General features: G+C 44.2%; 52 non-coding genes and 1 pseudogene across 52 annotated transcripts; all 53 read right to left on the reverse strand.

The window, feature by feature from the left end:
• Positions 1-190: 190 nt before the first annotated feature.
• Positions 191-309, reverse strand: LOC139399277 (5S ribosomal RNA). Its single transcript, XR_011631970.1, has one exon. It is a non-coding gene; the product is annotated as a 5S ribosomal RNA (ribosomal RNA).
• A 195-nt stretch (positions 310-504) lies between these two features.
• LOC139399278 (5S ribosomal RNA) lies at positions 505-623 on the reverse strand. Its single transcript, XR_011631971.1, has one exon. It is a non-coding gene; the product is annotated as a 5S ribosomal RNA (ribosomal RNA).
• A 181-nt stretch (positions 624-804) lies between these two features.
• LOC139399328 (5S ribosomal RNA) lies at positions 805-923 on the reverse strand. Its single transcript, XR_011632021.1, has one exon. It is a non-coding gene; the product is annotated as a 5S ribosomal RNA (ribosomal RNA).
• A 177-nt stretch (positions 924-1100) lies between these two features.
• Positions 1101-1218, reverse strand: LOC139399332 (5S ribosomal RNA). The gene has a single exon (XR_011632025.1). It is a non-coding gene; the product is annotated as a 5S ribosomal RNA (ribosomal RNA).
• Positions 1219-1398: 180 nt separating this feature from the next.
• On the reverse strand, positions 1399-1517 carry LOC139399279 (5S ribosomal RNA). The gene has a single exon (XR_011631972.1). It is a non-coding gene; the product is annotated as a 5S ribosomal RNA (ribosomal RNA).
• A 195-nt stretch (positions 1518-1712) lies between these two features.
• On the reverse strand, positions 1713-1831 carry LOC139399280 (5S ribosomal RNA). The gene has a single exon (XR_011631973.1). It is a non-coding gene; the product is annotated as a 5S ribosomal RNA (ribosomal RNA).
• Positions 1832-2008: 177 nt separating this feature from the next.
• On the reverse strand, positions 2009-2127 carry LOC139399281 (5S ribosomal RNA). Its single transcript, XR_011631974.1, has one exon. It is a non-coding gene; the product is annotated as a 5S ribosomal RNA (ribosomal RNA).
• Positions 2128-2316: 189 nt separating this feature from the next.
• Positions 2317-2435, reverse strand: LOC139399282 (5S ribosomal RNA). The gene has a single exon (XR_011631975.1). It is a non-coding gene; the product is annotated as a 5S ribosomal RNA (ribosomal RNA).
• A 260-nt stretch (positions 2436-2695) lies between these two features.
• Positions 2696-2814, reverse strand: LOC139399283 (5S ribosomal RNA). Its single transcript, XR_011631976.1, has one exon. It is a non-coding gene; the product is annotated as a 5S ribosomal RNA (ribosomal RNA).
• Positions 2815-2990: 176 nt separating this feature from the next.
• On the reverse strand, positions 2991-3108 carry LOC139399335 (5S ribosomal RNA). Its single transcript, XR_011632028.1, has one exon. It is a non-coding gene; the product is annotated as a 5S ribosomal RNA (ribosomal RNA).
• Positions 3109-3294: 186 nt separating this feature from the next.
• LOC139399284 (5S ribosomal RNA) lies at positions 3295-3413 on the reverse strand. Its single transcript, XR_011631977.1, has one exon. It is a non-coding gene; the product is annotated as a 5S ribosomal RNA (ribosomal RNA).
• A 179-nt stretch (positions 3414-3592) lies between these two features.
• Positions 3593-3710, reverse strand: LOC139399333 (5S ribosomal RNA). The gene has a single exon (XR_011632026.1). It is a non-coding gene; the product is annotated as a 5S ribosomal RNA (ribosomal RNA).
• Positions 3711-3898: 188 nt separating this feature from the next.
• LOC139399285 (5S ribosomal RNA) lies at positions 3899-4017 on the reverse strand. Its single transcript, XR_011631978.1, has one exon. It is a non-coding gene; the product is annotated as a 5S ribosomal RNA (ribosomal RNA).
• A 260-nt stretch (positions 4018-4277) lies between these two features.
• LOC139399287 (5S ribosomal RNA) lies at positions 4278-4396 on the reverse strand. The gene has a single exon (XR_011631980.1). It is a non-coding gene; the product is annotated as a 5S ribosomal RNA (ribosomal RNA).
• A 177-nt stretch (positions 4397-4573) lies between these two features.
• On the reverse strand, positions 4574-4692 carry LOC139399331 (5S ribosomal RNA). The gene has a single exon (XR_011632024.1). It is a non-coding gene; the product is annotated as a 5S ribosomal RNA (ribosomal RNA).
• A 172-nt stretch (positions 4693-4864) lies between these two features.
• LOC139399288 (5S ribosomal RNA) lies at positions 4865-4983 on the reverse strand. Its single transcript, XR_011631981.1, has one exon. It is a non-coding gene; the product is annotated as a 5S ribosomal RNA (ribosomal RNA).
• Positions 4984-5300: 317 nt separating this feature from the next.
• On the reverse strand, positions 5301-5419 carry LOC139399289 (5S ribosomal RNA). Its single transcript, XR_011631982.1, has one exon. It is a non-coding gene; the product is annotated as a 5S ribosomal RNA (ribosomal RNA).
• Positions 5420-5679: 260 nt separating this feature from the next.
• Positions 5680-5798, reverse strand: LOC139399290 (5S ribosomal RNA). Its single transcript, XR_011631983.1, has one exon. It is a non-coding gene; the product is annotated as a 5S ribosomal RNA (ribosomal RNA).
• A 182-nt stretch (positions 5799-5980) lies between these two features.
• LOC139399291 (5S ribosomal RNA) lies at positions 5981-6099 on the reverse strand. Its single transcript, XR_011631984.1, has one exon. It is a non-coding gene; the product is annotated as a 5S ribosomal RNA (ribosomal RNA).
• A 197-nt stretch (positions 6100-6296) lies between these two features.
• LOC139399292 (5S ribosomal RNA) lies at positions 6297-6415 on the reverse strand. Its single transcript, XR_011631985.1, has one exon. It is a non-coding gene; the product is annotated as a 5S ribosomal RNA (ribosomal RNA).
• A 312-nt stretch (positions 6416-6727) lies between these two features.
• Positions 6728-6846, reverse strand: LOC139399293 (5S ribosomal RNA). The gene has a single exon (XR_011631986.1). It is a non-coding gene; the product is annotated as a 5S ribosomal RNA (ribosomal RNA).
• Positions 6847-7106: 260 nt separating this feature from the next.
• LOC139399294 (5S ribosomal RNA) lies at positions 7107-7225 on the reverse strand. The gene has a single exon (XR_011631987.1). It is a non-coding gene; the product is annotated as a 5S ribosomal RNA (ribosomal RNA).
• Positions 7226-7485: 260 nt separating this feature from the next.
• Positions 7486-7604, reverse strand: LOC139399295 (5S ribosomal RNA). Its single transcript, XR_011631988.1, has one exon. It is a non-coding gene; the product is annotated as a 5S ribosomal RNA (ribosomal RNA).
• Positions 7605-7864: 260 nt separating this feature from the next.
• Positions 7865-7983, reverse strand: LOC139399296 (5S ribosomal RNA). Its single transcript, XR_011631989.1, has one exon. It is a non-coding gene; the product is annotated as a 5S ribosomal RNA (ribosomal RNA).
• A 260-nt stretch (positions 7984-8243) lies between these two features.
• On the reverse strand, positions 8244-8362 carry LOC139399298 (5S ribosomal RNA). The gene has a single exon (XR_011631991.1). It is a non-coding gene; the product is annotated as a 5S ribosomal RNA (ribosomal RNA).
• Positions 8363-8787: 425 nt separating this feature from the next.
• On the reverse strand, positions 8788-8906 carry LOC139399299 (5S ribosomal RNA). Its single transcript, XR_011631992.1, has one exon. It is a non-coding gene; the product is annotated as a 5S ribosomal RNA (ribosomal RNA).
• Positions 8907-9166: 260 nt separating this feature from the next.
• On the reverse strand, positions 9167-9285 carry LOC139399300 (5S ribosomal RNA). Its single transcript, XR_011631993.1, has one exon. It is a non-coding gene; the product is annotated as a 5S ribosomal RNA (ribosomal RNA).
• A 260-nt stretch (positions 9286-9545) lies between these two features.
• Positions 9546-9664, reverse strand: LOC139399301 (5S ribosomal RNA). Its single transcript, XR_011631994.1, has one exon. It is a non-coding gene; the product is annotated as a 5S ribosomal RNA (ribosomal RNA).
• A 260-nt stretch (positions 9665-9924) lies between these two features.
• On the reverse strand, positions 9925-10043 carry LOC139399302 (5S ribosomal RNA). Its single transcript, XR_011631995.1, has one exon. It is a non-coding gene; the product is annotated as a 5S ribosomal RNA (ribosomal RNA).
• Positions 10044-10303: 260 nt separating this feature from the next.
• Positions 10304-10422, reverse strand: LOC139399303 (5S ribosomal RNA). The gene has a single exon (XR_011631996.1). It is a non-coding gene; the product is annotated as a 5S ribosomal RNA (ribosomal RNA).
• Positions 10423-10682: 260 nt separating this feature from the next.
• Positions 10683-10801, reverse strand: LOC139399304 (5S ribosomal RNA). The gene has a single exon (XR_011631997.1). It is a non-coding gene; the product is annotated as a 5S ribosomal RNA (ribosomal RNA).
• Positions 10802-11061: 260 nt separating this feature from the next.
• Positions 11062-11180, reverse strand: LOC139399305 (5S ribosomal RNA). The gene has a single exon (XR_011631998.1). It is a non-coding gene; the product is annotated as a 5S ribosomal RNA (ribosomal RNA).
• A 260-nt stretch (positions 11181-11440) lies between these two features.
• Positions 11441-11559, reverse strand: LOC139399306 (5S ribosomal RNA). The gene has a single exon (XR_011631999.1). It is a non-coding gene; the product is annotated as a 5S ribosomal RNA (ribosomal RNA).
• Positions 11560-11819: 260 nt separating this feature from the next.
• LOC139399329 (5S ribosomal RNA) lies at positions 11820-11938 on the reverse strand. Its single transcript, XR_011632022.1, has one exon. It is a non-coding gene; the product is annotated as a 5S ribosomal RNA (ribosomal RNA).
• Positions 11939-12177: 239 nt separating this feature from the next.
• On the reverse strand, positions 12178-12296 carry LOC139399307 (5S ribosomal RNA). Its single transcript, XR_011632000.1, has one exon. It is a non-coding gene; the product is annotated as a 5S ribosomal RNA (ribosomal RNA).
• Positions 12297-12556: 260 nt separating this feature from the next.
• Positions 12557-12675, reverse strand: LOC139399309 (5S ribosomal RNA). Its single transcript, XR_011632002.1, has one exon. It is a non-coding gene; the product is annotated as a 5S ribosomal RNA (ribosomal RNA).
• A 260-nt stretch (positions 12676-12935) lies between these two features.
• On the reverse strand, positions 12936-13054 carry LOC139399310 (5S ribosomal RNA). The gene has a single exon (XR_011632003.1). It is a non-coding gene; the product is annotated as a 5S ribosomal RNA (ribosomal RNA).
• Positions 13055-13314: 260 nt separating this feature from the next.
• On the reverse strand, positions 13315-13433 carry LOC139399311 (5S ribosomal RNA). The gene has a single exon (XR_011632004.1). It is a non-coding gene; the product is annotated as a 5S ribosomal RNA (ribosomal RNA).
• Positions 13434-13693: 260 nt separating this feature from the next.
• LOC139399312 (5S ribosomal RNA) lies at positions 13694-13812 on the reverse strand. The gene has a single exon (XR_011632005.1). It is a non-coding gene; the product is annotated as a 5S ribosomal RNA (ribosomal RNA).
• Positions 13813-14072: 260 nt separating this feature from the next.
• Positions 14073-14191, reverse strand: LOC139399313 (5S ribosomal RNA). Its single transcript, XR_011632006.1, has one exon. It is a non-coding gene; the product is annotated as a 5S ribosomal RNA (ribosomal RNA).
• Positions 14192-14451: 260 nt separating this feature from the next.
• Positions 14452-14570, reverse strand: LOC139399314 (5S ribosomal RNA). Its single transcript, XR_011632007.1, has one exon. It is a non-coding gene; the product is annotated as a 5S ribosomal RNA (ribosomal RNA).
• Positions 14571-14847: 277 nt separating this feature from the next.
• Positions 14848-14966, reverse strand: LOC139399315 (5S ribosomal RNA). The gene has a single exon (XR_011632008.1). It is a non-coding gene; the product is annotated as a 5S ribosomal RNA (ribosomal RNA).
• A 260-nt stretch (positions 14967-15226) lies between these two features.
• LOC139399316 (5S ribosomal RNA) lies at positions 15227-15345 on the reverse strand. The gene has a single exon (XR_011632009.1). It is a non-coding gene; the product is annotated as a 5S ribosomal RNA (ribosomal RNA).
• Positions 15346-15605: 260 nt separating this feature from the next.
• LOC139399339 (5S ribosomal RNA) lies at positions 15606-15734 on the reverse strand (annotated as a pseudogene).
• Positions 15735-15994: 260 nt separating this feature from the next.
• LOC139399317 (5S ribosomal RNA) lies at positions 15995-16113 on the reverse strand. Its single transcript, XR_011632010.1, has one exon. It is a non-coding gene; the product is annotated as a 5S ribosomal RNA (ribosomal RNA).
• A 260-nt stretch (positions 16114-16373) lies between these two features.
• LOC139399318 (5S ribosomal RNA) lies at positions 16374-16492 on the reverse strand. Its single transcript, XR_011632011.1, has one exon. It is a non-coding gene; the product is annotated as a 5S ribosomal RNA (ribosomal RNA).
• Positions 16493-16752: 260 nt separating this feature from the next.
• Positions 16753-16871, reverse strand: LOC139399320 (5S ribosomal RNA). Its single transcript, XR_011632013.1, has one exon. It is a non-coding gene; the product is annotated as a 5S ribosomal RNA (ribosomal RNA).
• A 260-nt stretch (positions 16872-17131) lies between these two features.
• Positions 17132-17250, reverse strand: LOC139399321 (5S ribosomal RNA). Its single transcript, XR_011632014.1, has one exon. It is a non-coding gene; the product is annotated as a 5S ribosomal RNA (ribosomal RNA).
• Positions 17251-17510: 260 nt separating this feature from the next.
• LOC139399322 (5S ribosomal RNA) lies at positions 17511-17629 on the reverse strand. The gene has a single exon (XR_011632015.1). It is a non-coding gene; the product is annotated as a 5S ribosomal RNA (ribosomal RNA).
• Positions 17630-17889: 260 nt separating this feature from the next.
• Positions 17890-18008, reverse strand: LOC139399323 (5S ribosomal RNA). The gene has a single exon (XR_011632016.1). It is a non-coding gene; the product is annotated as a 5S ribosomal RNA (ribosomal RNA).
• A 260-nt stretch (positions 18009-18268) lies between these two features.
• LOC139399324 (5S ribosomal RNA) lies at positions 18269-18387 on the reverse strand. The gene has a single exon (XR_011632017.1). It is a non-coding gene; the product is annotated as a 5S ribosomal RNA (ribosomal RNA).
• Positions 18388-18647: 260 nt separating this feature from the next.
• Positions 18648-18766, reverse strand: LOC139399325 (5S ribosomal RNA). The gene has a single exon (XR_011632018.1). It is a non-coding gene; the product is annotated as a 5S ribosomal RNA (ribosomal RNA).
• Positions 18767-19026: 260 nt separating this feature from the next.
• LOC139399326 (5S ribosomal RNA) lies at positions 19027-19145 on the reverse strand. The gene has a single exon (XR_011632019.1). It is a non-coding gene; the product is annotated as a 5S ribosomal RNA (ribosomal RNA).
• Positions 19146-19494: the final 349 nt, after the last annotated feature.

Raw genomic sequence — 19494 nt, forward strand, 5'->3', positions numbered from 1 at the left:
TTTAGATAAGCATCTTTGTGTCACTCAAAAAGTGGAAGAAATTGCATATACTGTAGCCATAATTTGTAGCACAGATTGTTGGATGAAATACAAACTAACCTTGCTTACTTATTTCAAAGCGAGGGCACATATTTCAGCCTTGTGGGAAAAAACGGACAAAGAGTTGAAATTCCACAAGGCAGTGACAAAAAGCTTACAGCACCTGGTATTCCCAGGCGGTCTCCCATCCAAGTACTAACCAAGCCCGACCCTGCTTAGCTTCCGAGATCGGACGAGATCAGGCGTACTCAGGCCGGTGTGGCCGTAAGCACTATGTAAAGTCAAAGCCTGATTAAATCTCAAAAAGTGGATGAAATTGCATATACTGTAGCCATAATTTGTAGCACAGATTGTTGGATGAAATACAAACTAACCTTGCTTACTTATTTCAAAGCGAGGGCACATATTTCAGCCTTGTGGGAAAAAACGGACAAAGAGTTGAAATTCCACAAGGCAGTGACAAAAAGCTTACAGCACCTGGTATTCCCAGGCGGTCTCCCATCCAAGTACTAACCAAGCCCGACCCTGCTTAGCTTCCGAGATCGGACGAGATCAGGCGTACTCAGGCCGGTGTGGCCGTAAGCGATTAAAAGCTAATCTCAAAAAGTGGAAGAAATTGCATATACTGTAGCCATAATTTGTAGCACAGATTGTTGGATGAAATACAAACTAACCTTGCTTACTTATTTCAAAGCGAGGGCACATATTTCAGCCTTGTGGGAAAAAACGGACAAAGAGTTGAAATTCCACAAGGCAGTGACAAAAAGCTTACAGCACCTGGTATTCCCAGGCGGTCTCCCATCCAAGTACTAACCAAGCCCGACCCTGCTTAGCTTCCGAGATCGGACGAGATCAGGCGTACTCAGGCCGGTGTGGCCGTAAGAGAAAGCTAATCTCAAAAAGTGGATGAAATTGCATATACTGTAGCCATAATTTGTAGCACAGATTGTTGGATGAAATACAAACTAACCTTGCTTACTTATGTCAAAGCGAGGGCACATATTTCAGCCTTGTGGGAAAAAACGGACAAAGAGTTGAAATTCCACAAGGCAGTGACAAAAAGCTTACAGCACCTGGTATTCCCAGGCGGTCTCCCATCCAAGTACTACCAAGCCCGACCCTGCTTAGCTTCCGAGATCGGACGAGATCAGGCGTACTCAGGCCGGTGTGGCCGTAAGCGTCAAAAGCTAATCTCAAAAAGTGGAAGAAATTGCATATACTGTAGCCATAATTTGTAGCACAGATTGTTGGATGAAATACAAACTAACCTTGCTTACTTATTTCAAAGCGAGGGCACATATTTCAGCCTTGTGGGAAAAAACGGACAAAGAGTTGAAATTCCACAAGGCAGTGACAAAAAGCTTACAGCACCTGGTATTCCCAGGCGGTCTCCCATCCAAGTACTAACCAAGCCCGACCCTGCTTAGCTTCCGAGATCGGACGAGATCAGGCGTACTCAGGCCGGTGTGGCCGTAAGCGAGAAACTATCTCTTGGTGCACTATGTAAAGTCAAAGTGAGCCTGATTGCATATACTGTAGCCATAATTTGTAGCACAGATTGTTGGATGAAATACAAACTAACCTTGCTTACTTATGTCAAAGCGAGGGCACATATTTCAGCCTTGTGGGAAAAAACGGACAAAGAGTTGAAATTCCACAAGGCAGTGACAAAAAGCTTACAGCACCTGGTATTCCCAGGCGGTCTCCCATCCAAGTACTAACCAAGCCCGACCCTGCTTAGCTTCCGAGATCGGACGAGATCAGGCGTACTCAGGCCGGTGTGGCCGTAAGCGAAAGCTAATCTCAAAAAGTGGATGAAATTGCATATACTGTAGCCATAATTTGTAGCACAGATTGTTGGATGAAATACAAACTAACCTTGCTTACTTATGTCAAAGCGAGGGCACATATTTCAGCCTTGTGGGAAAAAACGGACAAAGAGTTGAAATTCCACAAGGCAGTGACAAAAAGCTTACAGCACCTGGTATTCCCAGGCGGTCTCCCATCCAAGTACTAACCAAGCCCGACCCTGCTTAGCTTCCGAGATCGGACGAGATCAGGCGTACTCAGGCCGGTGTGGCCGTAAGCGTAAAGTCAAAAGCTAATCTCAAAAAGTGGATGGAAGAAATTGCATATACTGTAGCCATAATTTGTAGCACAGATTGTTGGATGAAATACAAACTAACCTTGCTTACTTATTTCAAAGCGAGGGCACATATTTCAGCCTTGTGGGAAAAAACGGACAAAGAGTTGAAATTCCACAAGGCAGTGACAAAAAGCTTACAGCACCTGGTATTCCCAGGCGGTCTCCCATCCAAGTACTAACCAAGCCCGACCCTGCTTAGCTTCCGAGATCGGACGAGATCAGGCGTACTCAGGCCGGTGTGGCCGTAAGCGAGAAACTATCTCTTGGTGCACTATGTAAAGTCAAAGTGAGCCTGATTAACAGCTGTTGCATTTTCACCATTTAGATAAGCATCTTTGTGTCACTCAAAAAGTGGAAGAAATTGCATATACTGTAGCCATAATTTGTAGCACAGATTGTTGGATGAAATACAAACTAACCTTGCTTACTTATTTCAAAGCGAGGGCACATATTTCAGCCTTGTGGGAAAAAACGGACAAAGAGTTGAAATTCCACAAGGCAGTGACAAAAAGCTTACAGCACCTGGTATTCCCAGGCGGTCTCCCATCCAAGTACTAACCAAGCCCGACCCTGCTTAGCTTCCGAGATCGGACGAGATCAGGCGTACTCAGGCCGGTGTGGCCGTAAGCGAAAGCTAATCTCAAAAAGTGGATGAAATTGCATATACTGTAGCCATAATTTGTAGCACAGATTGTTGGATGAAATACAAACTAACCTTGCTTACTTGGTCAAAGCGAGGGCACATATTTCAGCCTTGTGGGAAAAAACGGACAAAGAGTTGAAATTCCACAAGGCAGTGACAAAAAGCTTACAGCACCTGGTATTCCCAGGCGGTCTCCCATCCAAGTACTAACCAGCCCGACCCTGCTTAGCTTCCGAGATCGGACGAGATCAGGCGTACTCAGGCCGGTGTGGCCGTAAGCTATGTAAAGTCAAAAGTCACTCAAAAAGTGGAAGAAATTGCATATACTGTAGCCATAATTTGTAGCACAGATTGTTGGATGAAATACAAACTAACCTTGCTTACTTATTTCAAAGCGAGGGCACATATTTCAGCCTTGTGGGAAAAAACGGACAAAGAGTTGAAATTCCACAAGGCAGTGACAAAAAGCTTACAGCACCTGGTATTCCCAGGCGGTCTCCCATCCAAGTACTAACCAAGCCCGACCCTGCTTAGCTTCCGAGATCGGACGAGATCAGGCGTACTCAGGCCGGTGTGGCCGTAAGCGAAAACTATCTCAAAAAGTGCACTATGAAATTGCATATACTGTAGCCATAATTTGTAGCACAGATTGTTGGATGAAATACAAACTAACCTTGCTTACTTATGTCAAAGCGAGGGCACATATTTCAGCCTTGTGGGAAAAAACGGACAAAGAGTTGAAATTCCACAAGGCAGTGACAAAAAGCTTACAGCACCTGGTATTCCCAGGCGGTCTCCCATCCAAGTACTAACCAAGCCCGACCCTGCTTAGCTTCCGAGATCGGACGAGATCGGCGTACTCAGGCCGGTGTGGCCGTAAGCTATGTAAAGTCAAAAGCTAATCTCAAAAAGTGGAAGAAATTGCATATACTGTAGCCATAATTTGTAGCACAGATTGTTGGATGAAATACAAACTAACCTTGCTTACTTATTTCAAAGCGAGGGCACATATTTCAGCCTTGTGGGAAAAAACGGACAAAGAGTTGAAATTCCACAAGGCAGTGACAAAAAGCTTACAGCACCTGGTATTCCCAGGCGGTCTCCCATCCAAGTACTAACCAAGCCCGACCCTGCTTAGCTTCCGAGATCGGACGAGATCAGGCGTACTCAGGCCGGTGTGGCCGTAAGCGAGAAACTATCTCTTGGTGCACTATGTAAAGTCAAAGTGAGCCTGATTAACAGCTGTTGCATTTTCACCATTTAGATAAGCATCTTTGTGTCACTCAAAAAGTGGAAGAAATTGCATATACTGTAGCCATAATTTGTAGCACAGATTGTTGGATGAAATACAAACTAACCTTGCTTACTTATTTCAAAGCGAGGGCACATATTTCAGCCTTGTGGGAAAAAACGGACAAAGAGTTGAAATTCCACAAGGCAGTGACAAAAAGCTTACAGCACCTGGTATTCCCAGGCGGTCTCCCATCCAAGTACTAACCAAGCCCGACCCTGCTTAGCTTCCGAGATCGGACGAGATCAGGCGTACTCAGGCCGGTGTGGCCGTAAGCGAAAACAAATCTCAAAAAGTGGATGAAATTGCATATACTGTAGCCATAATTTGTAGCACAGATTGTTGGATGAAATACAAACTAACCTTGCTTACTTATTTCAAAGCGAGGGCACATATTTCAGCCTTGTGGGAAAAAACGGACAAAGAGTTGAAATTCCACAAGGCAGTGACAAAAAGCTTACAGCACCTGGTATTCCCAGGCGGTCTCCCATCCAAGTACTAACCAAGCCCGACCCTGCTTAGCTTCCGAGATCGGACGAGATCAGGCGTACTCAGGCCGGTGTGGCCGTAAGGTGTCACTCAAAAAGTGGAAGAAATTGCATATACTGTAGCCATAATTTGTAGCACAGATTGTTGGATGAAATACAAACTAACCTTGCTTACTTATTTCAAAGCGAGGGCACATATTTCAGCCTTGTGGGAAAAAACGGACAAAGAGTTGAAATTCCACAAGGCAGTGACAAAAAGCTTACAGCACCTGGTATTCCCAGGCGGTCTCCCATCCAAGTACTAACCAAGCCCGACCCTGCTTAGCTTCCGAGATCGGACGAGATCAGGCGTACTCAGGCCGGTGTGGCCGTAAGCGAGAAACTATCTCTTGGTGCACTATGTAAAGTCAAAGTGAGCCTGATTAACAGCATATACTGTAGCCATAATTTGTCACAGATTGTTGGATGAAATACAAACTAACCTTGCTTACTTATGTCAAAGCGAGGGCACATATTTCAGCCTTGTCTCAAAAAGTGGAAGAAATTGCATATACTGTAGCCATAATTTGTAGCACAGATTGTTGGATGAAATACAAACTAACCTTGCTTACTTATTTCAAAGCGAGGGCACATATTTCAGCCTTGTGGGAAAAAACGGACAAAGAGTTGAAATTCCACAAGGCAGTGACAAAAAGCTTACAGCACCTGGTATTCCCAGGCGGTCTCCCATCCAAGTACTAACCAAGCCCGACCCTGCTTAGCTTCCGAGATCGGACGAGATCAGGCGTACTCAGGCCGGTGTGGCCGTAAGCGAGAAACTATCTCTTGGTGCACTATGTAAAGTCAAAGTGAGCCTGATTAACAGCTGTTGCATTTTCACCATTTAGATAAGCATCTTTGTGTCACTCAAAAAGTGGAAGAAATTGCATATACTGTAGCCATAATTTGTAGCACAGATTGTTGGATGAAATACAAACTAACCTTGCTTACTTATTTCAAAGCGAGGGCACATATTTCAGCCTTGTGGGAAAAAACGGACAAAGAGTTGAAATTCCACAAGGCAGTGACAAAAAGCTTACAGCACCTGGTATTCCCAGGCGGTCTCCCATCCAAGTACTAACCAAGCCCGACCCTGCTTAGCTTCCGAGATCGGACGAGATCAGGCGTACTCAGGCCGGTGTGGCCGTAAGCGTAAAGAAACTAAATCTCAAAAAGTGGATGAAATTGCATATACTGTAGCCATAATTTGTAGCACAGATTGTTGGATGAAATACAAACTAACCTTGCTTACTTTTGTCAAAGCGAGGGCACATATTTCAGCCTTGTGGGAAAAAACGGACAAAGAGTTGAAATTCCACAAGGCAGTGACAAAAAGCTTACAGCACCTGGTATTCCCAGGCGGTCTCCCATCCAAGTACTAACCAAGCCCGACCCTGCTTAGCTTCCGAGATCGGACGAGATCAGGCGTACTCAGGCCGGTGTGGCCGTAAGCTATGTAAAGTCAAAGCTGATTAAATCTCAAAAAGTGGAGTGGAAGAAATTGCATATACTGTAGCCATAATTTGTAGCACAGATTGTTGGATGAAATACAAACTAACCTTGCTTACTTATTTCAAAGCGAGGGCACATATTTCAGCCTTGTGGGAAAAAACGGACAAAGAGTTGAAATTCCACAAGGCAGTGACAAAAAGCTTACAGCACCTGGTATTCCCAGGCGGTCTCCCATCCAAGTACTAACCAAGCCCGACCCTGCTTAGCTTCCGAGATCGGACGAGATCAGGCGTACTCAGGCCGGTGTGGCCGTAAGCGAGAAACTAGCGTCAAAAGCTAATCTCAAAAAGTGGATGAAATTGCATATACTGTAGCCATAATTTGTAGCACAGATTGTTGGATGAAATACAAACTAACCTTGCTTACTTATGTCAAAGCGAGGGCACATATTTCAGCCTCTCAAAAAGTGGATGGAAGAAATTGCATATACTGTAGCCATAATTTGTAGCACAGATTGTTGGATGAAATACAAACTAACCTTGCTTACTTATTTCAAAGCGAGGGCACATATTTCAGCCTTGTGGGAAAAAACGGACAAAGAGTTGAAATTCCACAAGGCAGTGACAAAAAGCTTACAGCACCTGGTATTCCCAGGCGGTCTCCCATCCAAGTACTAACCAAGCCCGACCCTGCTTAGCTTCCGAGATCGGACGAGATCAGGCGTACTCAGGCCGGTGTGGCCGTAAGCGAGAAACTATCTCTTGGTGCACTATGTAAAGTCAAAGTGAGCCTGATTAACAGCTGTTGCATTTTCACCATTTAGATAAGCATCTTTGTGTCACTCAAAAAGTGGAAGAAATTGCATATACTGTAGCCATAATTTGTAGCACAGATTGTTGGATGAAATACAAACTAACCTTGCTTACTTATTTCAAAGCGAGGGCACATATTTCAGCCTTGTGGGAAAAAACGGACAAAGAGTTGAAATTCCACAAGGCAGTGACAAAAAGCTTACAGCACCTGGTATTCCCAGGCGGTCTCCCATCCAAGTACTAACCAAGCCCGACCCTGCTTAGCTTCCGAGATCGGACGAGATCAGGCGTACTCAGGCCGGTGTGGCCGTAAGCGAGAAACTATCTCTTGGTGCACTATGTAAAGTCAAAGTGAGCCTGATTAACAGCTGTTGCATTTTCACCATTTAGATAAGCATCTTTGTGTCACTCAAAAAGTGGAAGAAATTGCATATACTGTAGCCATAATTTGTAGCACAAATTGTTGGATGAAATACAAACTAACCTTGCTTACTTATTTCAAAGCGAGGGCACATATTTCAGCCTTGTGGGAAAAAACGGACAAAGAGTTGAAATTCCACAAGGCAGTGACAAAAAGCTTACAGCACCTGGTATTCCCAGGCGGTCTCCCATCCAAGTACTAACCAAGCCCGACCCTGCTTAGCTTCCGAGATCGGACGAGATCAGGCGTACTCAGGCCGGTGTGGCCGTAAGCGAGAAACTATCTCTTGGTGCACTATGTAAAGTCAAAGTGAGCCTGATTAACAGCTGTTGCATTTTCACCATTTAGATAAGCATCTTTGTGTCACTCAAAAAGTGGAAGAAATTGCATATACTGTAGCCATAATTTGTAGCACAAATTGTTGGATGAAATACAAACTAACCTTGCTTACTTATTTCAAAGCGAGGGCACATATTTCAGCCTTGTGGGAAAAAACGGACAAAGAGTTGAAATTCCACAAGGCAGTGACAAAAAGCTTACAGCACCTGGTATTCCCAGGCGGTCTCCCATCCAAGTACTAACCAAGCCCGACCCTGCTTAGCTTCCGAGATCGGACGAGATCAGGCGTACTCAGGCCGGTGTGGCCGTAAGCGAGAAACTATCTCTTGGTGCACTATGTAAAGTCAAAGTGAGCCTGATTAACAGCTGTTGCATTTTCACCATTTAGATAAGCATCTTTGTGTCACTCAAAAAGTGGAAGAAATTGCATATACTGTAGCCATAATTTGTAGCACAGATTGTTGGATGAAATACAAACTAACCTTGCTTACTTATTTCAAAGCGAGGGCACATATTTCAGCCTTGTGGGAAAAAACGGACAAAGAGTTGAAATTCCACAAGGCAGTGACAAAAAGCTTACAGCACCTGGTATTCCCAGGCGGTCTCCCATCCAAGTACTAACCAAGCCCGACCCTGCTTAGCTTCCGAGATCGGACGAGATCAGGCGTACTCAGGCCGGTGTGGCCGTAAGCGAGAAACTATCTCAGTGGATGAAATTGCATATACTGTAGCCATAATTTGTAGCACAAATTGTTGGATGAAATACAAACTAACCTTGCTTACTTATTTCAAAGCGAGGGCACATATTTCAGCCTTGTGGGAAAAAACGGACAAAGAGTTGAAATTCCACAAGGCAGTGACAAAAAGCTTACAGCACCTGGTATTCCCAGGCGGTCTCCCATCCAAGTACTAACCAAGCCCGACCCTGCTTATCTTTCAAAAAGTGGTCACTCAAAAAGTGGAAGAAATTGCATATACTGTAGCCATAATTTGTAGCACAGATTGTTGGATGAAATACAAACTAACCTTGCTTACTTATTTCAAAGCGAGGGCACATATTTCAGCCTTGTGGGAAAAAACGGACAAAGAGTTGAAATTCCACAAGGCAGTGACAAAAAGCTTACAGCACCTGGTATTCCCAGGCGGTCTCCCATCCAAGTACTAACCAAGCCCGACCCTGCTTAGCTTCCGAGATCGGACGAGATCAGGCGTACTCAGGCCGGTGTGGCCGTAAGCGAGAAACTATCTCTTGGTGCACTATGTAAAGTCAAAGTGAGCCTGATTAACAGCTGTTGCATTTTCACCATTTAGATAAGCATCTTTGTGTCACTCAAAAAGTGGAAGAAATTGCATATACTGTAGCCATAATTTGTAGCACAAATTGTTGGATGAAATACAAACTAACCTTGCTTACTTATTTCAAAGCGAGGGCACATATTTCAGCCTTGTGGGAAAAAACGGACAAAGAGTTGAAATTCCACAAGGCAGTGACAAAAAGCTTACAGCACCTGGTATTCCCAGGCGGTCTCCCATCCAAGTACTAACCAAGCCCGACCCTGCTTAGCTTCCGAGATCGGACGAGATCAGGCGTACTCAGGCCGGTGTGGCCGTAAGCGAGAAACTATCTCTTGGTGCACTATGTAAAGTCAAAGTGAGCCTGATTAACAGCTGTTGCATTTTCACCATTTAGATAAGCATCTTTGTGTCACTCAAAAAGTGGAAGAAATTGCATATACTGTAGCCATAATTTGTAGCACAAATTGTTGGATGAAATACAAACTAACCTTGCTTACTTATTTCAAAGCGAGGGCACATATTTCAGCCTTGTGGGAAAAAACGGACAAAGAGTTGAAATTCCACAAGGCAGTGACAAAAAGCTTACAGCACCTGGTATTCCCAGGCGGTCTCCCATCCAAGTACTAACCAAGCCCGACCCTGCTTAGCTTCCGAGATCGGACGAGATCAGGCGTACTCAGGCCGGTGTGGCCGTAAGCGAGAAACTATCTCTTGGTGCACTATGTAAAGTCAAAGTGAGCCTGATTAACAGCTGTTGCATTTTCACCATTTAGATAAGCATCTTTGTGTCACTCAAAAAGTGGAAGAAATTGCATATACTGTAGCCATAATTTGTAGCACAAATTGTTGGATGAAATACAAACTAACCTTGCTTACTTATTTCAAAGCGAGGGCACATATTTCAGCCTTGTGGGAAAAAACGGACAAAGAGTTGAAATTCCACAAGGCAGTGACAAAAAGCTTACAGCACCTGGTATTCCCAGGCGGTCTCCCATCCAAGTACTAACCAAGCCCGACCCTGCTTAGCTTCCGAGATCGGACGAGATCAGGCGTACTCAGGCCGGTGTGGCCGTAAGCGAGAAACTATCTCTTGGTGCACTATGTAAAGTCAAAGTGAGCCTGATTAACAGCTGTTGCATTTTCACCATTTAGATAAGCATCTTTGTGTCACTCAAAAAGTGGAAGAAATTGCATATACTGTAGCCATAATTTGTAGCACAAATTGTTGGATGAAATACAAACTAACCTTGCTTACTTATTTCAAAGCGAGGGCACATATTTCAGCCTTGTGGGAAAAAACGGACAAAGAGTTGAAATTCCACAAGGCAGTGACAAAAAGCTTACAGCACCTGGTATTCCCAGGCGGTCTCCCATCCAAGTACTAACCAAGCCCGACCCTGCTTAGCTTCCGAGATCGGACGAGATCAGGCGTACTCAGGCCGGTGTGGCCGTAAGCGAGAAACTATCTCTTGGTGCACTATGTAAAGTCAAAGTGAGCCTGATTAACAGCTGTTGCATTTTCACCATTTAGATAAGCATCTTTGTGTCACTCAAAAAGTGGAAGAAATTGCATATACTGTAGCCATAATTTGTAGCACAAATTGTTGGATGAAATACAAACTAACCTTGCTTACTTATTTCAAAGCGAGGGCACATATTTCAGCCTTGTGGGAAAAAACGGACAAAGAGTTGAAATTCCACAAGGCAGTGACAAAAAGCTTACAGCACCTGGTATTCCCAGGCGGTCTCCCATCCAAGTACTAACCAAGCCCGACCCTGCTTAGCTTCCGAGATCGGACGAGATCAGGCGTACTCAGGCCGGTGTGGCCGTAAGCGAGAAACTATCTCTTGGTGCACTATGTAAAGTCAAAGTGAGCCTGATTAACAGCTGTTGCATTTTCACCATTTAGATAAGCATCTTTGTGTCACTCAAAAAGTGGAAGAAATTGCATATACTGTAGCCATAATTTGTAGCACAAATTGTTGGATGAAATACAAACTAACCTTGCTTACTTATTTCAAAGCGAGGGCACATATTTCAGCCTTGTGGGAAAAAACGGACAAAGAGTTGAAATTCCACAAGGCAGTGACAAAAAGCTTACAGCACCTGGTATTCCCAGGCGGTCTCCCATCCAAGTACTAACCAAGCCCGACCCTGCTTAGCTTCCGAGATCGGACGAGATCAGGCGTACTCAGGCCGGTGTGGCCGTAAGCGAGAAACTATCTCTTGGTGCACTATGTAAAGTCAAAGTGAGCCTGATTAACAGCTGTTGCATTTTCACCATTTAGATAAGCATCTTTGTGTCACTCAAAAAGTGGAAGAAATTGCATATACTGTAGCCATAATTTGTAGCACAAATTGTTGGATGAAATACAAACTAACCTTGCTTACTTATTTCAAAGCGAGGGCACATATTTCAGCCTTGTGGGAAAAAACGGACAAAGAGTTGAAATTCCACAAGGCAGTGACAAAAAGCTTACAGCACCTGGTATTCCCAGGCGGTCTCCCATCCAAGTACTAACCAAGCCCGACCCTGCTTAGCTTCCGAGATCGGACGAGATCAGGCGTACTCAGGCCGGTGTGGCCGTAAGCGAGAAACTATCTCTTGGTGCACTATGTAAAGTCAAAGTGAGCCTGATTAACAGCTGTTGCATTTTCACCATTTAGATAAGCATCTTTGTGTCACTCAAAAAGTGGAAGAAATTGCATATACTGTAGCCATAATTTGTAGCACAAATTGTTGGATGAAATACAAACTAACCTTGCTTACTTATTTCAAAGCGAGGGCACATATTTCAGCCTTGTGGGAAAAAACGGACAAAGAGTTGAAATTCCACAAGGCAGTGACAAAAAGCTTACAGCACCTGGTATTCCCAGGCGGTCTCCCATCCAAGTACTAACCAAGCCCGACCCTGCTTAGCTTCCGAGATCGGACGAGATCAGGCGTACTCAGGCCGGTGTGGCCGTAATCTCTTGGTGCACTATGTAAAGTCAAAGTGAGCCTGATTAACAGCTGTTGCATTTTCACCAAAAAGCATCTTTGTGTCACTCAAAAATGAAATTGCATATACTGTAGCCATAATTTGTAGCACAGATTGTTGGATGAAATACAAACTAACCTTGCTTACTTATTTCAAAGCGAGGGCACATATTTCAGCCTTGTGGGAAAAAACGGACAAAGAGTTGAAATTCCACAAGGCAGTGACAAAAAGCTTACAGCACCTGGTATTCCCAGGCGGTCTCCCATCCAAGTACTAACCAAGCCCGACCCTGCTTAGCTTCCGAGATCGGACGAGATCAGGCGTACTCAGGCCGGTGTGGCCGTAAGCGAGAAACTATCTCTTGGTGCACTATGTAAAGTCAAAGTGAGCCTGATTAACAGCTGTTGCATTTTCACCATTTAGATAAGCATCTTTGTGTCACTCAAAAAGTGGAAGAAATTGCATATACTGTAGCCATAATTTGTAGCACAAATTGTTGGATGAAATACAAACTAACCTTGCTTACTTATTTCAAAGCGAGGGCACATATTTCAGCCTTGTGGGAAAAAACGGACAAAGAGTTGAAATTCCACAAGGCAGTGACAAAAAGCTTACAGCACCTGGTATTCCCAGGCGGTCTCCCATCCAAGTACTAACCAAGCCCGACCCTGCTTAGCTTCCGAGATCGGACGAGATCAGGCGTACTCAGGCCGGTGTGGCCGTAAGCGAGAAACTATCTCTTGGTGCACTATGTAAAGTCAAAGTGAGCCTGATTAACAGCTGTTGCATTTTCACCATTTAGATAAGCATCTTTGTGTCACTCAAAAAGTGGAAGAAATTGCATATACTGTAGCCATAATTTGTAGCACAAATTGTTGGATGAAATACAAACTAACCTTGCTTACTTATTTCAAAGCGAGGGCACATATTTCAGCCTTGTGGGAAAAAACGGACAAAGAGTTGAAATTCCACAAGGCAGTGACAAAAAGCTTACAGCACCTGGTATTCCCAGGCGGTCTCCCATCCAAGTACTAACCAAGCCCGACCCTGCTTAGCTTCCGAGATCGGACGAGATCAGGCGTACTCAGGCCGGTGTGGCCGTAAGCGAGAAACTATCTCTTGGTGCACTATGTAAAGTCAAAGTGAGCCTGATTAACAGCTGTTGCATTTTCACCATTTAGATAAGCATCTTTGTGTCACTCAAAAAGTGGAAGAAATTGCATATACTGTAGCCATAATTTGTAGCACAAATTGTTGGATGAAATACAAACTAACCTTGCTTACTTATTTCAAAGCGAGGGCACATATTTCAGCCTTGTGGGAAAAAACGGACAAAGAGTTGAAATTCCACAAGGCAGTGACAAAAAGCTTACAGCACCTGGTATTCCCAGGCGGTCTCCCATCCAAGTACTAACCAAGCCCGACCCTGCTTAGCTTCCGAGATCGGACGAGATCAGGCGTACTCAGGCCGGTGTGGCCGTAAGCGAGAAACTATCTCTTGGTGCACTATGTAAAGTCAAAGTGAGCCTGATTAACAGCTGTTGCATTTTCACCATTTAGATAAGCATCTTTGTGTCACTCAAAAAGTGGAAGAAATTGCATATACTGTAGCCATAATTTGTAGCACAAATTGTTGGATGAAATACAAACTAACCTTGCTTACTTATTTCAAAGCGAGGGCACATATTTCAGCCTTGTGGGAAAAAACGGACAAAGAGTTGAAATTCCACAAGGCAGTGACAAAAAGCTTACAGCACCTGGTATTCCCAGGCGGTCTCCCATCCAAGTACTAACCAAGCCCGACCCTGCTTAGCTTCCGAGATCGGACGAGATCAGGCGTACTCAGGCCGGTGTGGCCGTAAGCGAGAAACTATCTCTTGGTGCACTATGTAAAGTCAAAGTGAGCCTGATTAACAGCTGTTGCATTTTCACCATTTAGATAAGCATCTTTGTGTCACTCAAAAAGTGGAAGAAATTGCATATACTGTAGCCATAATTTGTAGCACAAATTGTTGGATGAAATACAAACTAACCTTGCTTACTTATTTCAAAGCGAGGGCACATATTTCAGCCTTGTGGGAAAAAACGGACAAAGAGTTGAAATTCCACAAGGCAGTGACAAAAAGCTTACAGCACCTGGTATTCCCAGGCGGTCTCCCATCCAAGTACTAACCAAGCCCGACCCTGCTTAGCTTCCGAGATCGGACGAGATCAGGCGTACTCAGGCCGGTGTGGCCGTAAGCGAGAAACTATCTCTTGGTGCACTATGTAAAGTCAAAGTGAGCCTGATTAACAGCTGTTGCATTTTCACCATTTAGATAAGCATCTTTGTGTCACTCAAAAAGTGGAAGAAATTGCATATACTGTAGCCATAATTTGTAGCACAAATTGTTGGATGAAATACAAACTAACCTTGCTTACTTATTTCAAAGCGAGGGCACATATTTCAGCCTTGTGGGAAAAAACGGACAAAGAGTTGAAATTCCACAAGGCAGTGACAAAAAGCTTACAGCACCTGGTATTCCCAGGCGGTCTCCCATCCAAGTACTAACCAAGCCCGACCCTGCTTAGCTTCCGAGATCGGACGAGATCAGGCGTACTCAGGCCGGTGTGGCCGTAAGCGAGAAACTATCTCTTGGTGCACTATGTAAAGTCAAAGTGAGCCTGATTAACAGCTGTTGCATTTTCACCATTTAGATAAGCATCTTTGTGTAAGCGAAAGCTTTGTGTCACTCAAAAAGTGGAAGAAATTGCATATACTGTAGCCATAATTTGTAGCACAGATTGTTGGATGAAATACAAACTAACCTTGCTTACTTATTTCAAAGCGAGGGCACATATTTCAGCCTTGTGGGAAAAAACGGACAAAGAGTTGAAATTCCACAAGGCAGTGACAAAAAGCTTACAGCACCTGGTATTCCCAGGCGGTCTCCCATCCAAGTACTAACCAAGCCCGACCCTGCTTAGCTTCCGAGATCGGACGAGATCAGGCGTACTCAGGCCGGTGTGGCCGTAAGCGAGAAACTATCTCTTGGTGCACTATGTAAAGTCAAAGTGAGCCTGATTAACAGCTGTTGCATTTTCACCATTTAGATAAGCATCTTTGTGTCACTCAAAAAGTGGAAGAAATTGCATATACTGTAGCCATAATTTGTAGCACAAATTGTTGGATGAAATACAAACTAACCTTGCTTACTTATTTCAAAGCGAGGGCACATATTTCAGCCTTGTGGGAAAAAACGGACAAAGAGTTGAAATTCCACAAGGCAGTGACAAAAAGCTTACAGCACCTGGTATTCCCAGGCGGTCTCCCATCCAAGTACTAACCAAGCCCGACCCTGCTTAGCTTCCGAGATCGGACGAGATCAGGCGTACTCAGGCCGGTGTGGCCGTAAGCGAGAAACTATCTCTTGGTGCACTATGTAAAGTCAAAGTGAGCCTGATTAACAGCTGTTGCATTTTCACCATTTAGATAAGCATCTTTGTGTCACTCAAAAAGTGGAAGAAATTGCATATACTGTAGCCATAATTTGTAGCACAAATTGTTGGATGAAATACAAACTAACCTTGCTTACTTATTTCAAAGCGAGGGCACATATTTCAGCCTTGTGGGAAAAAACGGACAAAGAGTTGAAATTCCACAAGGCAGTGACAAAAAGCTTACAGCACCTGGTATTCCCAGGCGGTCTCCCATCCAAGTACTAACCAAGCCCGACCCTGCTTAGCTTCCGAGATCGGACGAGATCAGGCGAGATCAGGCGTACTCAGGCCGGTGTGGCCGTAAGCGAGAAACTATCTCTTGGTGCACTATGTAAAGTCAAAGTGAGCCTGATTAACAGCTGTTGCATTTTCACCATTTAGATAAGCATCTTTGTGTCACTCAAAAAGTGGAAGAAATTGCATATACTGTAGCCATAATTTGTAGCACAAATTGTTGGATGAAATACAAACTAACCTTGCTTACTTATTTCAAAGCGAGGGCACATATTTCAGCCTTGTGGGAAAAAACGGACAAAGAGTTGAAATTCCACAAGGCAGTGACAAAAAGCTTACAGCACCTGGTATTCCCAGGCGGTCTCCCATCCAAGTACTAACCAAGCCCGACCCTGCTTAGCTTCCGAGATCGGACGAGATCAGGCGTACTCAGGCCGGTGTGGCCGTAAGCGAGAAACTATCTCTTGGTGCACTATGTAAAGTCAAAGTGAGCCTGATTAACAGCTGTTGCATTTTCACCATTTAGATAAGCATCTTTGTGTCACTCAAAAAGTGGAAGAAATTGCATATACTGTAGCCATAATTTGTAGCACAAATTGTTGGATGAAATACAAACTAACCTTGCTTACTTATTTCAAAGCGAGGGCACATATTTCAGCCTTGTGGGAAAAAACGGACAAAGAGTTGAAATTCCACAAGGCAGTGACAAAAAGCTTACAGCACCTGGTATTCCCAGGCGGTCTCCCATCCAAGTACTAACCAAGCCCGACCCTGCTTAGCTTCCGAGATCGGACGAGATCAGGCGTACTCAGGCCGGTGTGGCCGTAAGCGAGAAACTATCTCTTGGTGCACTATGTAAAGTCAAAGTGAGCCTGATTAACAGCTGTTGCATTTTCACCATTTAGATAAGCATCTTTGTGTCACTCAAAAAGTGGAAGAAATTGCATATACTGTAGCCATAATTTGTAGCACAAATTGTTGGATGAAATACAAACTAACCTTGCTTACTTATTTCAAAGCGAGGGCACATATTTCAGCCTTGTGGGAAAAAACGGACAAAGAGTTGAAATTCCACAAGGCAGTGACAAAAAGCTTACAGCACCTGGTATTCCCAGGCGGTCTCCCATCCAAGTACTAACCAAGCCCGACCCTGCTTAGCTTCCGAGATCGGACGAGATCAGGCGTACTCAGGCCGGTGTGGCCGTAAGCGAGAAACTATCTCTTGGTGCACTATGTAAAGTCAAAGTGAGCCTGATTAACAGCTGTTGCATTTTCACCATTTAGATAAGCATCTTTGTGTCACTCAAAAAGTGGAAGAAATTGCATATACTGTAGCCATAATTTGTAGCACAAATTGTTGGATGAAATACAAACTAACCTTGCTTACTTATTTCAAAGCGAGGGCACATATTTCAGCCTTGTGGGAAAAAACGGACAAAGAGTTGAAATTCCACAAGGCAGTGACAAAAAGCTTACAGCACCTGGTATTCCCAGGCGGTCTCCCATCCAAGTACTAACCAAGCCCGACCCTGCTTAGCTTCCGAGATCGGACGAGATCAGGCGTACTCAGGCCGGTGTGGCCGTAAGCGAGAAACTATCTCTTGGTGCACTATGTAAAGTCAAAGTGAGCCTGATTAACAGCTGTTGCATTTTCACCATTTAGATAAGCATCTTTGTGTCACTCAAAAAGTGGAAGAAATTGCATATACTGTAGCCATAATTTGTAGCACAAATTGTTGGATGAAATACAAACTAACCTTGCTTACTTATTTCAAAGCGAGGGCACATATTTCAGCCTTGTGGGAAAAAACGGACAAAGAGTTGAAATTCCACAAGGCAGTGACAAAAAGCTTACAGCACCTGGTATTCCCAGGCGGTCTCCCATCCAAGTACTAACCAAGCCCGACCCTGCTTAGCTTCCGAGATCGGACGAGATCAGGCGTACTCAGGCCGGTGTGGCCGTAAGCGAGAAACTATCTCTTGGTGCACTATGTAAAGTCAAAGTGAGCCTGATTAACAGCTGTTGCATTTTCACCATTTAGATAAGCATCTTTGTGTCACTCAAAAAGTGGAAGAAATTGCATATACTGTAGCCATAATTTGTAGCACAAATTGTTGGATGAAATACAAACTAACCTTGCTTACTTATTTCAAAGCGAGGGCACATATTTCAGCCTTGTGGGAAAAAACGGACAAAGAGTTGAAATTCCACAAGGCAGTGACAAAAAGCTTACAGCACCTGGTATTCCCAGGCGGTCTCCCATCCAAGTACTAACCAAGCCCGACCCTGCTTAGCTTCCGAGATCGGACGAGATCAGGCGTACTCAGGCCGGTGTGGCCGTAAGCGAGAAACTATCTCTTGGTGCACTATGTAAAGTCAAAGTGAGCCTGATTAACAGCTGTTGCATTTTCACCATTTAGATAAGCATCTTTGTGTCACTCAAAAAGTGGAAGAAATTGCATATACTGTAGCCATAATTTGTAGCACAAATTGTTGGATGAAATACAAACTAACCTTGCTTACTTATTTCAAAGCGAGGGCACATATTTCAGCCTTGTGGGAAAAAACGGACAAAGAGTTGAAATTCCACAAGGCAGTGACAAAAAGCTTACAGCACCTGGTATTCCCAGGCGGTCTCCCATCCAAGTACTAACCAAGCCCGACCCTGCTTAGCTTCCGAGATCGGACGAGATCAGGCGTACTCAGGCCGGTGTGGCCGTAAGCGAGAAACTATCTCTTGGTGCACTATGTAAAGTCAAAGTGAGCCTGATTAACAGCTGTTGCATTTTCACCATTTAGATAAGCATCTTTGTGTCACTCAAAAAGTGGAAGAAATTGCATATACTGTAGCCATAATTTGTAGCACAAATTGTTGGATGAAATACAAACTAACCTTGCTTACTTATTTCAAAGCGAGGGCACATATTTCAGCCTTGTGGGAAAAAACGGACAAAGAGTTGAAATTCCACAAGGCAGTGACAAAAAGCTTACAGCACCTGGTATTCCCAGGCGGTCTCCCATCCAAGTACTAACCAAGCCCGACCCTGCTTAGCTTCCGAGATCGGACGAGATCAGGCGTACTCAGGCCGGTGTGGCCGTAAGCGAGAAACTATCTCTTGGTGCACTATGTAAAGTCAAAGTGAGCCTGATTAACAGCTGTTGCATTTTCACCATTTAGATAAGCATCTTTGTGTCACTCAAAAAGTGGAAGAAATTGCATATACTGTAGCCATAATTTGTAGCACAAATTGTTGGATGAAATACAAACTAACCTTGCTTACTTATTTCAAAGCGAGGGCACATATTTCAGCCTTGTGGGAAAAAACGGACAAAGAGTTGAAATTCCACAAGGCAGTGACAAAAAGCTTACAGCACCTGGTATTCCCAGGCGGTCTCCCATCCAAGTACTAACCAAGCCCGACCCTGCTTAGCTTCCGAGATCGGACGAGATCAGGCGTACTCAGGCCGGTGTGGCCGTAAGCGAGAAACTATCTCTTGGTGCACTATGTAAAGTCAAAGTGAGCCTGATTAACAGCTGTTGCATTTTCACCATTTAGATAAGCATCTTTGTGTCACTCAAAAAGTGGAAGAAATTGCATATACTGTAGCCATAATTTGTAGCACAAATTGTTGGATGAAATACAAACTAACCTTGCTTACTTATTTCAAAGCGAGGGCACATATTTCAGCCTTGTGGGAAAAAACGGACAAAGAGTTGAAATTCCACAAGGCAGTGACAAAAAGCTTACAGCACCTGGTATTCCCAGGCGGTCTCCCATCCAAGTACTAACCAAGCCCGACCCTGCTTAGCTTCCGAGATCGGACGAGATC

This window comes from Oncorhynchus clarkii, unplaced genomic scaffold (genome assembly GCF_045791955.1).
Source record: "Oncorhynchus clarkii lewisi isolate Uvic-CL-2024 unplaced genomic scaffold, UVic_Ocla_1.0 unplaced_contig_1119_pilon_pilon, whole genome shotgun sequence".
NCBI classification, from domain to species: domain Eukaryota; kingdom Metazoa; phylum Chordata; class Actinopteri; order Salmoniformes; family Salmonidae; genus Oncorhynchus; species Oncorhynchus clarkii.